Genomic DNA, 16,835 nt, shown 5'->3' on the forward strand with positions numbered 1-16,835 from the left:
ACACAAAACACCATTGAATGAATGAATGTAGACGCAATAAACTGCAATTTGTTTATGAACATAGTAGCTGAATTTCGTTCAGACAATTTGTCACTTTTGCTCATTTTGGATTGTTAGTTTGGGATGGTGTGAAATCCTTAAATATCAACATGCTCTGAATAAGTTTCAGTAGAGTCACCAGTGACAGCTTCAAGTTCTCTGTTTGAAATTAAAACTCCACCATCTCCAGCAACAACCCCTTGCTCCTACTATTAAAAATGTGTTAAATATGTACTTATTTGCTTATTTGTTTTAGCAAAGTTTAATAATTATTAATAATTATTAAATGTTTTGTGTGTACTGTCAAATACTGGAAAAGGCAGTGTTCTGTATTCTGGTCAGTTTTCCCTCCTGCCACCGCACAGAAACGGCCCTCCTTAAAATTACAAATGACCTCCTAATTTCGTCTGACTCCGGACTATTATCCGTCCTCGGCCTTCTTGACTTGAGCGCGGCCTTAGATACAATCTCACACTACATCCTCCTTGACAGATTAGTTTCCATTGGTATAACTCACACAACCCTAGACTGGCTTCACTCATATCTCTCTGGCCGTACTCAGTTCATCCAGTTGAATCACACACATCCCACCTATCCCCCCTTTCCTCTGGTGTTCCCCAGGGCTCCGTCCTGGGCCCTATCTTTTTTATTATTTACCTCCTCTCACTTGGACTGATATTCCGTAAACATAATATCCATTTCCACTGTTACGTGGAGGAAAGCCAGCTCTACATTTCCTCAAACCCACTTCCACCTCCCACCCTCCTTCCTCTGTGCCTGCTTACAGGAAATTAAAGCTTGGTTCTCCTCAAATTTCCTCAAATAAACAGTGATAAAACTGAAGAAGTCCTCATTGGGTCAAAGTCCACCCTCTCCAAACATCAACTGCCTCCATTCTTCACTCACTCCTAACAACGCAGTTATCCCTTCACTGTCTGGTCACTTCCCGCCTGCGATTCCCTTCTATTTAGTTTTCTCCATAAACTCCACCTGGTCCAGAACGCTGCTGCCCGGATCATAGCTAGATGTCAAAATCTACTTGTACACACAGGCATTTTAATAATAATGTCCGTCTATTATGTTCTGCTGCAAACTCTGCTGTTTTCTGTTGTATTTTTGGGGTTTTCTATGTTTTGCTTGTGGTGTGATGACCTTGAGTGCTATGAGAGGTGCCTTACAAATACAATGTATTAATATCATTAATATTGTTATTATTCCAAGCTTCTGTATTTTTTTTTAAATGCGAGCCTGCAAGCTTGTTCAGGAAGATAATTCAAGCGTCTTATCACTCTTGCGTATCTCCCTCTGAAGGGTTAATTTAGACTATACTCTGAGTCACTGGTCTGTTAAAAGGGGCTAATTTATGCAATCTTTCCTTTGCCAACTAATGTACAAGTGTCAAACTTGCTGCTGTAGTAAACCAACCCCCCATCACCTATGTAGATGTAATCTGTGGGGGGTGTTGAGGTCATAGCACAGATAGCATTGAAAGTGATAATGGCAATAATACAGTAAAACATTAGTATTTATCATTGTGTGAGTTGATGAACGGAGGTGCGTTTTGGAAATTGTTTCTTTTGTTTCTGCTCCCCTTTGTTAATGGCATTATTTTTTTCCACCTAATGAGCCAAGAGGATCAATATAATGGATCTTAGCTACGCTAAAATCCTCCTCTCAGCCGCCAACATAAGATGATTTAAGTATCTTAATTAAAAAAAGGCTTCTTGGAATGATTTCTTATTTAACCTTTAACAAATACATCACCCTCATTATCAATATAATTAGAGAGCACATCAAAAATTAATTGCCAATGACAGCAGATTAAATCACGGTGATCTGGCCTTTTTTATTGTGGTACTGATGAGGGGATGTCCTCACATAACTGTTTTTCCACATCAGTTATGTTATTGCTGCCTTAAGGACACGCTTTACAGTCACTCTGCTCTCACGCCACAAATGAACTGCATCACAGTCCAGAATGAGAGTCTGTTTCCAGGAGGATCTGCTTGACAAGCAGCTCCTCCATCACATAAAATGAACCTTTGTTTTAGATCAAACATGTCAGGAGATCTGTTTCAGAACCAAACAAAGTAGAGATGCAGCGACTGCAGTTTTCTTGGCCGAATATGATTTCCAGTCTTTCAGAGTGTGACTTGCCGATACCGATTTTGCTCTTTTTTTCTTAAACAAATCAAATTATACAATATTTTATTTTTTCATATTTAAGTCTAGGGTTCACTCAACAAAATAATTCCATATTAACGTGTTACTGCTACTGAGTGCGTCTGTACGTACGGCACGTGGACAAAAAGAACCAAAATCTCTGAAACTCTGAAACAATATAAGGGAAATGTTTTCATGTCAACCAACTACCGTTCTCTACAAATGCTGTTGCTTTGTTTATGTTGATTTTAAAAACTGGAAACGAAATGCACTATAAAATAAACATAGAGAAGCCTAAATCTGTTGTTTTTTTAATCACAGTGATTAAATAACGGTGACTCGTTGTGACTCAGCGACTCGGCCTTTTGGTCTCAGAGGATGAAGAGTCTGGAATCGTCATTTAACGTGCTGTTTACACTTCTACCCTGGTGTAAACTCATAAATTCATCTGTGCTTCTTGCAGGCTCTGTCAGCAGCATGGGACAGCATCTAGGAAAGAAAGAGTCATCCCCAGAAAGCAAGGTAGGAAGCCTCACTGTACGTTTTCTGGTTTAAGAGGGGTTCAAATGAAACTCCCCCGTCTTTATATAAGGATTCATGTTCTGAGATCGTAGCACATGTGTGAAAAGGTTTTTTTTTTAAGTCTTATCAATGTGAGCTCAGGATTTTATCAGCAGGACTTTGGACCATTGTAGCAGACATGCTGTTAGCCTCCTTCACTCATGTTGACTTCTTTCTGCTGCCGAGCTCTGTCAGAAGATTCACTGCAAAAACTCTCTATAAGGTCTGTGAGCAGATTCATTGTTATGTTTACAAGGGATTTGATTTCTTGCCGAGCCTCCTATGCTGTACGTGTTGTGTCACAAATCTGGGTTTCGTGCTAATCACACTGGTGCAGGAGGAACTTCATAATAAAGAAGCAGTAATCCAGGAATAATGCTTTGACTTTATCTGAGGATTTGTGGGGAGTACAGTGAATGAAGAAACATGCTGGATAGTAACTTAGTTCTTAAAATAGCTTCATTAATCAGACTTATGTGGCATAAGGAACATCTGCAGTCAGGTCCAGAAGTATTTGGACAACGACGGGGGTTTTATGATTTTGCCTTTACGCACCATGTCAATAGATTTGTGGTCTTGGATTTGCAATAAATCACGGTGTGATTATAGTACAGTGTAAAGAGAACTCCACACACTTGATCCTGATACTTCTGTCAGCAGTCACACCATCATTAAACACCACTGAGCCCTTTTCATCCGTGGCCTTAACTAGCCCATACCATAATCCTGCCTCCACCATGTTTTACACATGATGCGCTTTGCTTTGGATTATAAATTGTTCCCACCCTTTTCGATGTTTTTCCTGCTCCTTGCACAAGTTTATCTTGGTTTTATTTTGTCCAAAGAGTTTAATTCCAGATAATAGCAGGCATTTTTAGATGTTTCCTAGTAAAGTATAATCTGGCTTTTCCTGTTCTAGTAGTTTGCACCTTGCAACTGTTGATTTGACCACAGCTATGGTTTGTACTCTTTCTCTTAAAGATTTATTTTTTTCTGTTGTTGTTGTTTTTAAATACATTTTAAATAATGGTCTCCCTCACTTGCACTAAAGTCTCTTTGGATTTCATATTGATGGCCCGAGCCAAAAAGTCCCCAAATGTCACCTCAATCCGTGATAAAGTAACTCCATACTTTTTATCTGATTCAATTATCTTATAAGTAACAAGGGATGGGGCTGCATCTACTCAATTATTCTCTTTTCAGTCAACTGCCCAAACTGAGTGCCTGAAAAATCTAGGTATTTTGCTTAAATTGGCTCTTAATTCCTACATCATAAATGCCTTATTTCTGTGAAACCTCTAAAATGAAAGCTGAAAGCCTACACATTGGTCCCATCTTGTTGTGTATCAAGACAAAACCATAAATGCAGAACATCCTCAAGTGAAGATCTCACCGCTGCACCAACTGGACTGCTTAAAACTTTCCAGATAATATTAGATAATGCATTTAAAGCACCGACAACAGTCAGCACCCTGCTGTTAATTGGAACATGTTGCCATGGCGATACCTGAGGCAGCACTCCACGGTTCTTCTATGGCGGCTGATAATGAACCCTCAGAATCACAAGCACTTCGGCGGCGATACTCCACAGTATAACCCCCATGACCCGGGACGAGCAAACAGACGATGCTGCATCGGGCCAGACACAAACACTCTCCAGGGACACTTCACATTCAGCCATTAGCTCAGCCCGACTACCAATTAATCATCCTGGACATCCATTTATCTGAACTGAAGTGGTGGTTTTTTTGTCGTTTCGAACAATAAACTAGACTGAACTCAGATACCATCAGATAGACACTGGTGTGTGAAGAAGAAGGGTGAAGTTAAAAAACAACAACAAAACAAACCAACTCAAATAGGAGCAGTTATTACATTTCATGGCAACAGGGTGAAGAAAAATAATCCAACAAACTTCAAGATCTTGTGGGAAATTCAGTGCAGCTTTTATAAGTGCAGTGCAGGTTTTATAAGCTGCAAAGTTGTCCGAAAAACTTTTTTTAATTGCCGGTGGTCCCTGAAGTATAACACTCGACAGAAAACAACTGCCTCTGCTGCAGCTGAACAGAACAAATACCGGTGTATATATTTAAACGAAAAAGCATGTTTCAGCTCTGTGATTGCAGCAATGACAGGCCAGACGCTCCGGTTAGCCTCTGGTGGAGTCAGGTAGAGTCAGACTGAAGTTGAGACATTAATGTGATTTTCTTGACAGTTTTGTAAATTAACATCAGCCTCATCTAAGCTCTGTCTGTTGCTGCTTTTCAAAATTACGGTGGATTTAATGACTTGGTGCCATGATGACTGGGGCTTGAAGAGGTTGGGAGTGAGTTGAGAATGCCTAACTTTGAGCCAGGAGGAGCATAAAGGCAAAAAAAAGAACATATTGAGGATAAAGGTACTGTGTACCAGCAGCTCTTGCTTGATTTGTGTGTGTAGCGGCGTGAACCAGCAGAGTATGAGCGGTCTGGCTCCCAGCTCGCTCCCTGGCTGGTTCAGGGAAGAGGGGAGTGGAACTGGCAGGAAGGCTGATGGCTCAGCCCGGTTAGTTTTCTCCGCTCCAGACTCCAGAGAGACGAGCAGAGGGAGTAGCGGTGGATTCATTTATCAAGGATGGAGCTGGTGGGAGAGGCGCTGGGCCACTGTGCTGCACCAAAGCAACAATTCAGTTGCTTTATTGTTATAATTATGCTGTCTGTTTCTCTGTGTTTTCGTTTTGTTTACCTTCCTTTTTTCCTTTTTTTGCTGACATTTTAGTCAATGTAAAGGTCTGGCAGAAGAGCTAGTTGCCATGGTAACAGCCAAACAGGGACAAAGCGTGCTAAATTAATGCCCGTTGTATTTAGATAGCCCCTCATCAGCCCAAGTAGCCAGATCATCTCTGTCGCACCTCAAGGATTCCATCCACATTTCTCTCTTTCGTCTGTGTGACATGTTAAAGTTGACATGTTTTGAAAACCTTTTGTTTTCCCGTGTACAGCTTTAATTTTGTTGTCTAATGTGACTACCAGCTGAAACATCAGGTATAACGCAGCTCTGTTATTTTGTCTGGGTCTGAAAGTCTGAATGTAATTGACGAGTGGTACAGGTTTAGGTTTTCTGTCTCAAAGTATGAGATAAGAGCAGATTATCAGTTTCCCTGTTTGTAACGTTGCCTTTATCTTCACCAAGTCAGCATTCACTGTACCTCCAAAGTGACAATTTGAATTGCTTTTGCTCTTATTTTCTTTCTGCTTCATTAGTAACAACAATTTCCCATCATAAGTTATATAAATCACTTAACTTGAGGGTGATGCCAGTCATGCCGTACCAGTACTGTTTTAGACCTTCATTTTCTGTGTATTCCCTCATGTGTTTGTGTTTGTTTTACATGAAACATCTTTTTCAAACTATTTTACAATTGTTGCCTTGCAGTCGTAACGGTAGCATACCCTCTGTAAAGTCAAATATATTTTGAGTGAAGCATCATAAGCTGCAAAGTGGTCAGAAAATTAAAAATAGACTTTTTTAATTGCCGGTGGGCCACATTAGCTCTAATGTGTATATATCTACATCTATGTGAAGTCAGGCAATGAAAGATCAGACACTCCTGTGGACTCTGTGGCAGAAGACACTAATACGATATCTTGACATCATGCAAACGTATGTCAAGAAAACAACATCATGTAATAAATATAAATAAATATACAAATAAGGAAAAATGATATGAACACAATGCTGAATGCAAATTAAATTTAAGTCAGAAATATCAATTAAAGTCACATTTTGTAAGTTTAACAATGATTAAATGCAGTTTTTGATATTTATAGTAGCATTTAAATGCATTTTTTTATTTACATATTGAGTAATTTATGCGTTTTAGTTTTTCTTTAGGAGCTTGTCAGTTTCAATCCTCACAGAAAAGGGAAATGTGAGTATTTAAGAATCAAACTGCCGGTTAATCATTTTTCAGTTTGGTGTGTGGGCGTGTCACATCCGTTTTGTGGGTTTTTTCTCTGTTTGTTTTACAGCAGTTATTTGCTTCATGGGTTTTTGAGTTAAATCTATGTCCATATTTACATTTAGAAATATGAGGATTTTCACTGGGCTCGTGAGTATGAAACCATTATCAAGAATGAATGAAAACCCAGTTAATCAGAACTCAGTATTCATCCTTAAAAAGGAAATATTTTAAACCTGGCTTTCTTTTGGAGGTTGTGTACGACCACGGCGACGTGACGGGTACTGGTATCACATGTATGACGTTAATGTGAGGGTTAGAATGCAGTGTTTTGTAGTAATACAGTACTACGGATACCCATATTCAAAATTGATGTTCACCTAATGAACAAATATCTGCAGATATCTACATAACCAGTATTTGGCTCCAGTTGTATTTACTGCATTGTACGTCCACTTTTATGAAACGGGATCATTTCCTGTGTAATTCCTTATTGGGCTTCAATAATCAAGAATAACTGTCCATCCTGTAGCCAATCAGAATCTAGTGTTCATCCAAATCATGATATAAAACAGGATAATGATCCTAAACACATCATGTCTACCCTAACTGTGACATCATCAAAAATATGTAAACAGACCTCCGAAGAGATGAGCATGCGAGACAAAATCTCACAGAAACAGAAAAGGGATGCACAAGGGCGCTTTTATTTCATACTACTGATCGCAACATACTTTGATATTCAGCCTCACTGGTTCATGTTCATAACAAAGTTCATAAGAAGTCCAAATCATTTTATATCACAGGCCACATTAGTGTCTCATTAACCATCTATGATGCGGTCTGTGAGTCACAGCGGCGAGTTTGGATGTGTGGACGTGTCCCCCTATTCTTGTTGCATGAAAAACCTGGAGTAACAAAGACAGAGTGTTATTTTCTGATCTAACTGACTCTGGTCTTTACATTGCACCAGCACGGTGAAATATTTAAATCCATTTGTAGTGCACTGCTTGTATATGAAAACCGTGTTGTTCGTACACAATACCAAAAGATGTAATGATGGTGCGACACTGATGTTTCTCGAAGTGGAATTGATTTTTTTTTTTTTCATCAGGATTGTCATTTTGTGAACTCTGCCCCGGCCCCCATTTGTCATTTCTATTGATTGTAAACAGTCAGAGAGAACCACACAACCTGGGTGCAAAAGATTATAACAAACTGACTAGAAAAACTTTATTTTAAGGAAAGAAGACAAATGCTAATATTTTAACCCTATAGGGCCATATGTATCCTATCTGATACATTGTTTTCTGAGACTGCAATCCTGATAATCAAAAAGAAAGAAGAATTAAAACAACAGCAACAAAGAAATGAATAAAAAAAACACATAAAATAACCAAATGTTTTAATAATAAGTCTAATTTCTAAGGAATTGTTAACAAAAAAAATACAATTTGAAGTGTTATATTTGTTTTCAACAATATACTATAATAGAATTGATCAATACTTGATTGATCCCAGAAGGGAATTTATATTCTTGCAGCGTAAACTACTTGTAAAATATTAGCATTTTTTTGGTATAATTTCATACTGTGTACCTCTGCCTTTCTCCTGTAGTGATATGGGATGAGCGCCACCCCTGTTACACTGTGTGTATAAAAAATGGATGGGTGGATATTTCATACTGTATTTCAGGCATTATAGGGTTAAGTTTTGCAGTTTTTAGTTCAGGCTCTGCAGTCATGCAGAACTGTTTCATTTTTGGGAAATGCTGGAAATAACCAGGTGCAGGAGATTTAGGATGCATAATTCTCTTCCATCCCACAGCTTCATGTGGTCCCTTAGCTGTGTAGTCATGCAACAGTTGGAAAACTTTATCATTTCATCTTGAGAGTTTTGCAAGAAAGTCCTGACTGGTGTGTTTACAGGTCAGGTATCCTCTTGGATTATCTTTTCTCCTTCTCTGATTGATGACATAGAAACCAGTCTGAAAGACCAGTGATGATTAAACGTCACCTACTGCAAACCTCTCCAAGCTGATTGCACGATACCAATTACAAAACAGTTTTTTTTTTTCATTTCATGCTGTACAATGCTGTTAACATGAATGTGACGTTGAACCAGTCTGCGGTCAATGAGCTGCTTTGTGCTCGACTGCACTGCAGTTCTGTCACCGAAACTGCTGAAACTAGGACTCGAGTCTCCAGACGAGGGAGCTTAAGGATCATCTGGTGGACTTCAGAAACCACAGCTGTGCCAGCCAGAGAGCTGTCATAAGCTTTTGCTTCCTGTTTTTCTGTTTGAGAGATGTAAAAGCTGTCTTTCTGATAGTTTCTGGAACAGGTTCATTTTGTCAAGTCAAGATATGGATAGATTAAAGTTATCTCAGCCTTTTCCTCTATTCTGGGTGGGTAATTCTCCCCACAGCAGGTACATTGTAATTCAATTTGCTTAGTTCGATTTAAAAAAGAAAAGAAAAGTTGAACCTCATGATTTTTACATCACCATCTTTTCTTTTCTTTTCCACTTCACAGTTCCAGCTGCAAAAGTTTGAGCTTTTCAACTGTTTTAATTTTTATCATGACTGAGTTTCTGAATGTTATCTCATTTGGAGCTCTGTATTTATTCATCGTTGACAAAAGTGTTTCACAATGTTGTTTGAAGTCTTCAGGTGCTTCTTCAAAGGTGTGGAACCAAGGGACTTTTATTTGCATTTAAATTGTTTAATTAAAGATGAAAAAAACACAAGAAAAATAATACAAAGATAACAGACTGTGAAGTCTGCTAAATGAAAAGCTTATCTATCTGAATTTCATAAGAGAAAACAAGTCTTCTGTTGGTTTTTGAAGGAATCGTCACTATCAGTGCAGCATTAAAAACTGGAACACAGTGTCCCCACAGGTGACTGCTTGAATGCCAATGCCGGGGGTTTATTAGTCAATAACCAATATTGATCTGATACTACCATGTGGAAGACACTAAGGCCTCAGGCTTGACTTCAACATTTCTTTCAATTTTTTTTAATTAACAATAACTTCTTCAGAAAAAATGTAATGCAATGTAATGCATTTATTTGTTACATAAATAAAAAACTGGGCACCACCATTTACACTCTACATGAAATCAAAAGTAGTAGCTGAAACTGAACACACATAAAAACAAAATCCATGTAAATGTCAAAGGTCAAAAACCAATTTAAGTGAACAAACAACGATACGTAATTTGACACTTGTAACCGTGGATGTGTTTCCTTCATTTTAATATTTAATGTATTCAAATGCACCTTGTAGTTGCATAGATTTGGTCATTTTAAAGTAGCTGTGCAGCAGTTTAGGTGTGAGCAGAAATCTTAAAGGAGCTGTCTGTAAGAAATGGCCAAAACTGGTACTGCAGTCACTTTCAAAATATTGTTGAGCGGTGTGTACCCTCCCCCTCCTCCCCCCGACCAGAGGTTGCCAGGTTTTTCATCCAACACGTTCGTAGCGGCTGCTGCGATAATTAGAGCCGAGCTGGCAACCCGGATGCCGAAACAATACTGACTTGGTGATTGGGAGATCATTGTTCCAGATCTGCGGAGCATAGAAGCTGAATGCTGCTTCTCCATGGTTCGTTCTGATTCTGGGGACACGGAGCAGACCTTGGAGGTCTGGATGGTTGAAATGGCAAATAGTCCCCGATGTATTTTGGTCCTAAACTATTCAGTGATTTATAAACTAATAGAAGTATTATAAAGTCTATTGTCTGAGTTACAGGGAGCCAGCGTAAAGATCTCAGAACTGGAGTGATGTGGTAAACTTTCTTAGTTCTAGTGAGAACTCGGGCAGCAGCATTCTGAATCAGCTGGAGCTGCCTGACCTTTTAGGCAGATCTATGAAGACACTGTTGCAGTAATCAATTCAACCGAAGATAAACACATGGATGAGTTTTTCAAGGTCCTGCTGAGACATCAGTCCTTTGATCCTGCAGATGTTCTTCAGGTGATAGATGACCAACTTTGTAATTGTTTTAATGTGTCTCTGAAGGTTCAGGTCTGAGTCCATGACTACACCCAGATTTCGGGCCTTATCCGTGGTTTGGTAGCTGTAATAACTGAAGCTCTGAAGCTCACTCTTGTTTTGGTCCAAAGACAACTGCTTCAGTTTTGTTTGTGTTCAACTGGAAAGAATTACGGCACACCCACTCATTGACTTGTTAAATGCATCTACTCAAAATGTGTATGGGCTCATCGTCTCCTGGTGACATTTTAAGGTAAAGTTGTGTGTCATCTGCTTAGTTATGGTAACTAAAATAATTTGAGCTAATGGAAGCATGTAGATGTTAAATAGGAAGGGTCTGAGGATAGAACCTTGGGGAACTCCACATGTAATTTTTGTTGGTTCCGATGTTAAGTTACTTTTTTACACTAATTTGTCCCAGTCCTTTAAGTCAAGTATCATCTAATCTCATCAGGGTCAGAAAGTCCAACTCAATTCTCCAATCGCTCTAGCAATACTATGGTCAAATGCTGGACTGAGATCCAATAATACCACCACTGTGATTCTACCACAGTCTGTGTTTATGTGGATCATTTAACACCTTGACAAGGGCAGTCTCTGTGCTGTGGTTAACATGAGAGCCAGACTGGAAGATGTCAAAGCATCAAGAAGGTATTTAACTGTCGAAACAAACCTTTTTCAATAACCTTACAGGTAAATTGAAGGTTTGAGATGGACTATAATTTGGCATTAGCAACTTGTCCAGATTGTTCTTTTTCATCAGTGTTTTGATGACTGCTGTCCTCAAGGTCTGGGGAAAAACACCTGACAAAAGATATGAGTTTACTATTTGAATCAGATCAGATGCCATGATGGGTAAAGCTTTGTTGAAGAAAGCTGTGGGTAAAATATCAAGACAACAGGATGATTGGTTTAGCTAAATGGGTAAAAGTTTGCCATTTTGTCCAAATTGGTTTTGATTGGAGACGGTACTGTTCCTGGACTCTACAGTGGTGCACTGACTGCTTTTATAATCTTCTGGATTTTCTCAATAAAGAAGTTGTCAAAGTCATTGCAGGCCCTTGTAGAGTAGAGTTCAGATGCAACTGACACATGCACAACTGTTTTTGATGTTTCTTTCAGAGAAGAAAGATTCCCTTGCATTCCTCAGTTATAGATTATATCTCTGAAGTCTCTCTTTATAGATATCATAGTGAACCTGGAGTCCAGTCTTTCACCACCTCCGTTCGGCTTTTCACTTCTTACTAGTGGAGTATTTCTCCACAGAGATTTTCTCTATGGAGATGTCTTCTTACCTGAGACAACATTCCCCTTAATGAGAGCAATGCAAGTGGAGTGGAGGTATGAGAGTAGGCTTGGTTAAAGGTTTCAGTTGAGTGGTGATTAAAAAAGGTTTTTTTATCACTTGTTTTTGGCTACTTGAGTGGATGGAAATGGTCCTTTCAAAGAAAACAGAGTGGTCAGACAGGGCCACATTAGTCACAAAGACATTGGAAATGTTAAAACCCTTACTGATGATAAAGTTTAAAATATGCCCCCATTTGTGCGTTGCTCGTTTCACATGTTGAGTCAAACCAAAACTTTTAGTACATCAGATCGTTCTTTAGCCCCTCCCCCTCTCTTATAATCTCTACGTTCACTTACAAAACTAAAGTTGAGGGACGTCAACGCTTTCAAAGTAGGTGTCTTACCGTGTTCATCTAACAATGTTTCTGTTAAGAACATAATGTCAAGATTAAGCTCAGTAATGAAATTACTGATTAAATGTTTTTCATACGGAGATCTGATGTCTAACAGTTTAAGTGACTTGGGAGCTGGTATTACTTATAGGGAAAGTTGAGATTGACAAGACATAAGTGTTAATGTTTGTATTCTGTTTCTAATCTTTTTATCTTTTCTGTGACCTATAAGCAACAGATATTTTACAGCGTTCTCCCATCGGGGGCCCAAGCTTTTTGTGGAAAGAGTCAGTGCTGGTTATCTTACCGCCTGGACCCGGTACATATCAGTTGTTTTCTGGAACGTTGTGAACACAATCAGCCTCGTCATCCTTGATACGCTGAGGAAACAGATCATGATGCCACCTTGAAGGAACAGTTTGTGGAGGAGGTGGAGGGGCTCAGCGACTTTTAGTGGATGCTTATTTAGTGCGAGCTGCTGGATGATGGACGTTATCAGGAGAAAACATGAGATCTGGGCGTGGTTGTGAGTTGGATTCCAATCCTGACAAAGTTTTTCATCTCAGTGGAATCCAGGAGTGGGGAGTCAGGGCTGAGTGGAGAAGGTCAGGAGGTGGGTGGGGTCTGGGGGAAAGGTCTGGGGCCCTCTGTTGGGGCTGAGGGGGGCTCCACTTGTTGTTGTGACATATTAGTCTCTTGCTGCTGTCCTCCGTGGTCCTTCCTTATCTCAGCGGGCTGTAGTTGTCCTTCAGAACACTGTCTTATCGGTTGTTTTTGATTTCCTTGCCATCTGTTCTTGGGGGAGGCTGCTGGTGTCTGATTCACAGAGAAAAAATGTTTAAGGTGAACAGCTGTACTTATTTATGTATTTATTAAGATACCGTATACCTTAAAAAGATGTCTGTGTTACCAGAAAATGTTAAAGTTGTTGGTGAATCTCTCATCTTCACACCGGACTGTCAGTAGAGGTCCACTCAAACACTTCGGCATTGAGGCCCCAAACCTTGTTCAGTAGAGGAAAAAAAAACATTTTTAAGATTCCCGATTGTTGCTTCACAACATTTAGGGACCATCTGTGTAGGGGTGGCCGATATGGCAAAAATATCATATCACAATTTATTTCTTTTTGATCAAATCACGATTCGATGCAACAGCATAGATATGCAATTTAAAGAATGTGCCCTTGACGATCCCACGATCTTTGCAGTTTGGAAGATCATCTTCACTTTGTAATCCCTCACTCATCTAATATTGTCATATAGCCCACCCCTACCTGATGATGATGATGATGATGAGGTTTTTTACTGCTGGATGTTCATCAGCTATCATCAATATTTTCTCTGAAATATCAGACACCGTGTCGTTGGTAAAACAGAGTACTTTGGTGTTTGTCTTGCTGCAAAACCATTTGATATCATTTACAGCTCTGTCACCCACTATCAGGGTTTCAGGCCCAGTGGAGTATGATCTGGTCTCATACCTTTCTCTGCTGTTGGTAGATGACTTTTCCTTCAGGGAGTCATGGTCATGGAGCAAACCTGTTTTGTAGAGGAATTCCTTTGTTTTCTGTGAATTTGCTCCCATCATTTGCTGTAGCCCCAGTCCGCTGCCCTTTCCTCGTTGTTGCTGGGGTTGAAGAAACATTTCTCTTTAGTGTTGGTCAACCCTTTCATCCAGGTGTTGAGTTCTTCCTGTCAGCCTTCTTCCCAGGTCTAAAGGGTGTGATTTATCCTCAGGGTTTGCACTCAGAGAGTTCCAGGGAGGATGAGTGTTGGCCTGCTCATCGCTGTGGGTCATCAGTAGAGTGGTTTCACTTCCATATAAAGAATTGACCTCAGCATGCACTTCAAGAAGTTTGTCGTACTCATCTGTGGAGACGGGAGGCACCATGTGCTGAATTAGCTTGTGTTCTGTCAGTTTTTTTTTTTAAAGAAAGTCTGACCGTGTTCAGAAATTGGAAGGAACAACTGATCTGATCAAAATTCACCAGAAGCGTTTATTGTACAGAATCGTGAGCTCACCAGTCCTACACCAACAAGTCCAGACTGTCCCCAGATGCAATAAAATAGACCCCCGATCGCATACCCGATCGGGTAATTTAAACATTTATACTATAGTTGGAGAAGGCGTGGTTTAGACTTTGCCCCTCTCGTGGTTGGCTGGTTCTGGAAGCTCGTCTCCCCGTCCAATCCAGTGCTGCCAGAAAAGGGAAAAAACTACATCCGGGGGAGAACCAAGGGAGAAGAAACTACTACTTATTCAGACATGATTATTGTATTTGACAAGGCATAAAACTCTACTGATCAATAACTATAATAAACCAATGAAAATGGATGACGTGAGAAGTCCCACTTAAGTCCAACTATTCTGTAGATTTTGGTTGAGAGATATGAGTAAAAGAAGCAAAGCAAGCAGAGAGCATCATTTCCGTAATCTAACTCCTCTACAGGCGCATTCACACCAGCCCTGTTTAATCGAACTCGAGTTTGTTTGCTCGGAAAATCCACTTAGTTTAAGGAGATGTTGATCGAAGAAGCAAACTCTGGTCAGCTTTAAGATGTAGTTCTTTGTCAGCTTGAAGAGAGCGGACTACGCTGGGCATGGTGAAAAGAGGGGGTGGAAGTTGCCCTACTTTAACCAATAAATGAGCGAGGTCTCTTGTTCATTGTTTGCCCTTTCTTCTCCTTTACCAATTCTTGATGCAGTTCCGCCACAGGCCAGGAAGGGAATACGTTATACAAAGTCCAGTATAAAAGCAAACTGGAACCAGCTGAGTGTTGCAACCCCGATCAAACCGAATCCCCAAGTCTTTTTTTCACTCTATTAGGTGTGAAAACAATCTCAGTTTGGGGAAAGTGTGCTGCACTCATTCAATGTTGCGCGTGTGCTAAGTCACGCACTGGTTTGATGCATCATGCACTCCCATCCCCACCACAGCCCCCAAAAAGAGGAAGCTTCAAATTATCTGCAAAGCTCAGGAGCCAATAAATGAGCTTCTCTTGTCAATAAGCTTTGCAAATCACTTTGAACTGGTATAAATGACTTGAGTCGGCCTTTCATTTCCTTCCTGCCTGCATCAGCAGATGAATGAACTACTTACACCTCTGAATAACAGATACACATTTTTGATGTGATTCTTCTCTTTGTCTCTTGTCAATTTATTATAAATTCAAAACTTTGAAGAAGGCCACACCGTGTTTTTTTATGTCTTATTAAAAAGATTGCTGGTATGATGCGCTGGCATGTTCCATTCGTCCTCCATCTCTGTCCAGAGATGAATGAAAACACTAAAGAGCACAGCATTCACTGACACAGACAAGAAGATGAGGTCGGGTCCCTTTGAAAGTCTCGTACGAGTCGAGCCACGAGAGGTGGTGAAATAGCTGCAGTCCTCTTCACCTCCCTCTGCTCTGGACTTCAGAGGGCTGGATCTGTGTATCTGACCCGACAGGCATCAAGGCTGAGTGTCTACAACAGCCATCAAACAACCAAGCGTGCTCCCTAACATCAAGCTAATCATACGTTATGAGAGGAAGAGATAAGACACTCCAGTAGCTTCAGGAAAATAAATGACCTCACTTTGTTACTGTTGCACACTTGTCAAGCTCTCCTTTCTCATATAATGTGTACAGTACATGTTTTTACAGTTTTTTACCCAGATAAGCCTATCTTTTTACTGCTTATTCTCTCTGGTATTGATGTTTACGTGAGACTCTTTGGTCTTAGATTGAGGTTAAAATTGCCAGGCAGAACACTTTTGTGCTGTTAGTATGGAGTAAATAAATATTCAGCAGCTGCCTAGTAGGTTGGTCAACTCTCATGATCACCAGGGACGCAGCTTGTGAACAGGCAAGGCAGGCAACTGCTTGGGGCCCCGAGTTGTTGGCCCCCCCAAAAAAAAATTTTTTTTTTTTTTATTTTTTTTTTATTATTTAATTATTACTATAAACAAAGGTGTTTCCTGAGAGGGGTATTGAGGACTAAAAAAGTATTTTGAAGGCTGTTTTTACTCCACAGATCTCAAAATGTGGTAACCGCAATGACCACATCCTCCTTAAACAAACATAGGGCATTTATCAATGACATCTCAGTAGCCAGTAAAGAAACCTCCCTCAAGGGCCCCCATGTCGTCATTCCCATGATCACGGATCATCCACCTGTACACAGTGTCAAAAAAAAAAAAACTACACACAGTGTCGTGTGCACAGAATTTAACGTTCATTCTGGAAGTTTTAAATGGAGCCGATTCAGCTCAGCCGGGTAAGGTAAAGAAAAACATTTGGAATAAAAAACTACATTTCATAAAGTTTTCGTTGGTGTCAGTTTATTATAACATAATGGTGATGAATGCTGGTTTGAGGGGCCCCCTAGAAATTTTTGCCTAGGGCCCCAACAGACCCTAGAAAAATATTCACGTGATAAGTCCAGTTTTTGCTCCTCAGCTCCAGTTTGTTTGAG

General features: G+C 39.9%; 1 protein-coding gene across 4 annotated transcripts in view; it reads left to right on the forward strand.

Annotated features, from left to right (window-relative positions):
* The window catches only part of mbpb (myelin basic protein b), a 92,069-nt gene that overhangs the window by 32,261 nt on the left and 42,973 nt on the right, over positions 1-16,835 (forward strand). For 2 of the 4 annotated variants that reach the window (XR_009771138.1, XR_009771144.1), the window contains one exon: positions 2,666-2,724. The gene's annotated coding sequence lies outside the window, so the exon portion shown is untranslated. Of the gene's footprint in view, positions 1-2,665; positions 2,725-2,898; positions 2,987-16,835 lie in introns of those variants that run through there. The other 2 variants (XR_009771126.1, XR_009771132.1) reach the window with 1 other exon arrangement.

Source organism: Cololabis saira, chromosome 3 (genome assembly GCF_033807715.1).
Source record: "Cololabis saira isolate AMF1-May2022 chromosome 3, fColSai1.1, whole genome shotgun sequence".
In the NCBI taxonomy this organism is placed as follows: Eukaryota; Metazoa; Chordata; class Actinopteri; order Beloniformes; family Belonidae; genus Cololabis; species Cololabis saira.